Raw genomic sequence first — 2,141 nt, 5'->3', positions numbered from 1 at the left:
TACCTCACCATCACAGCACACTACATAGCAGAGGGCAAAATGCAGCAAAAAGTGCTAAAAACAAAGGCTGTGTACAAAGCACAGACCGGTTGTGTTGTTGCAGAGGAAATTAGTGATGTTTTGTCAGAGTTTGGCATATCTGATAAAATTGTAGCAGTCACTGTAGATAATGCTGCCAACATGGATGTGGCTATTAAGCACATGCGATTTGTGAAACTGTGCTGTTTCGCCCACACACTTAATTTAGCAGCACAAAGTCTATACTCCCTAAATTCAGTGAGTCAGTGGGTGGCCAAGGTCCAAACCATTGTTGTGTGGATGAAGAGGTGCTCAATGGCCAAGGTGGTTCTCCAAGAGAAGCAACAACTTCTACGTAAGACACACAAAGTTCACTTTATTTAACTGTTGTGCATTGACACGTAATGACTTTATATGTCTGATCTATCTTATTATTATTTATCAGCTCTGCAGAATCCAATTTTACAAAAGTATTGTTTGTCTCCTAGGATGAAAAGCATCTGTTATATGACTTAAAATTGAAGTTCTTGTTTTTGTCAGAGCTGCCCCAACACTCACTCATACCAGATGTGAGAACACGATGGAACTCTCTGTATCTAATGCTGGAGAGATTCACAGAGCAGTACCCTGCAATTCAAGCAGCCAGCTTGGATCAACGGCTGAGAAAAATATGGATAGGGACAGGTAGAGATAGATAGACAGAATTCGTATTTTGTGTGTACTGGTATTTTTTGTCTAAACTTGTCTAAGACAAGTTTAGACAAAAAATATCAGTACACACAAAATACGAATTCAAAGAACAGTATTAGAGTGAATGTGCTAATGTAGGGAGTGCATATGTTAGGTGTTTTGTTAAGAAAAAAAGAGAATATTTATATCTCCAATCTATATGTTCTTAATTATTTTACAGACTTGCTCGGCTAACTGAGGAGGATTTTAGGAAAGCTGAAGATTTCCTCAACTTGATGAAGGTGTTCTACACCTCAACACTCTGTGTGTCCTCCGAAAAGAGTCCCACATGCGGACAGATTCTGCCCATCCTCAAAAAGCTTGAGGCACACTTGGCTGTAAAAGAGGGAGACACAGTCTTTGTGTCAAACCTTAAAAAACAGGTTTGGGCAAACCTATCCAAGCGCTACCAGGTAATTGACTGAGGCAGGGCACCTGGAAAGAAATTGTTCTAGAATAGAGATATCCTGTGGCTTGTTGAAACATTTAAAGAACATGTGTTTTGCAGAATGATGAGATCAGGAACTTTCTCCAAGTGGCCACTGCGTTGGATCCACGCTTTAAACATAAATTGGATAATGACACCATCTGGGACCAGATCCAGAGAAATCTGATTGAACAGGTGAAATGCACAACTGTCCTTTTTCAGCTATTAAAATCTAAGATCTAAATGCTAATTAAGTTCTTTGTAGTCAACCGAGGAAGACGGTGGAGCTGATGGGGACACCATGCAGTCTGAGAATGAGGATGAGCAGGAGAGTGTAAGTGTACGATATAGCTGATATTATATAGGTTTTCAATTTAAATAATGATCATGCTTTTAATGGAGGTTTTCCCTTTTTTTAGTGATAATACTGATGAACCTTTTGTTTTGTATTTTTAGCAACAGTCTCCCTGCAAACTGCCCAGGAAGACTCCACTGGAGGAGTTGTTCGCTGAGGAAGAGGCACAGAACATAGTGTCACAGCAGAGCTCCACGTTGTAGGATTACAAATTTATTTAAATGTTTAATTTAGATTTCCAATACAATAGTATTTTATATTGAGAAAGTTTAGAAATGATGAGACCAGGAAATCTCTGCAAACGGTTGGGGTTCTCAGCGGGATATTCCTGACTGTCCCATCTCAGTACGAGAAGGCTAGGCTTTTCCTGTTCTCGTTGTTTACCGGGGGAAGAGTCATGCTGAGCAAGTTTGAACACCTGTTATTTTATTACTGAGACCATTTGTCTCATCTCAGTACGAGAAGTCTATGCCTTTTCCTGTTCTCGTTGTCTCAGCTCATTTACATAACAATGTAATCCCTCCCCCTTGAAATGTATATATGAACTCAATGTATACTGCCTTAGTTAGACTTCACTTGACTTGGGTACGGAGCAGACTACAGCAAATAAAG

General features: G+C 39.7%; 1 long non-coding RNA gene across 1 annotated transcript; it reads left to right on the top strand.

Annotated features, from left to right (window-relative positions):
* The first annotated feature begins 1,074 nt into the window (after positions 1 to 1,074).
* LOC143718406 (uncharacterized) lies at positions 1,075 to 1,495 on the top strand. Its single transcript, XR_013196372.1, has 3 exons — positions 1,075 to 1,160; positions 1,256 to 1,369; positions 1,440 to 1,495. It is a non-coding gene; the product is annotated as an uncharacterized LOC143718406 (long non-coding RNA).
* The last annotated feature ends 646 nt before the right edge of the window (positions 1,496 to 2,141 follow it).

This window comes from Siphateles boraxobius, unplaced genomic scaffold (genome assembly GCF_051911475.1).
Source record: "Siphateles boraxobius isolate OS27281-9 unplaced genomic scaffold, OSU_SipBor_1 61, whole genome shotgun sequence".
In the NCBI taxonomy this organism is placed as follows: Eukaryota; Metazoa; Chordata; class Actinopteri; order Cypriniformes; family Leuciscidae; genus Siphateles; species Siphateles boraxobius.
This window is presented reverse-complemented; position numbering and strand designations above follow the sequence as displayed.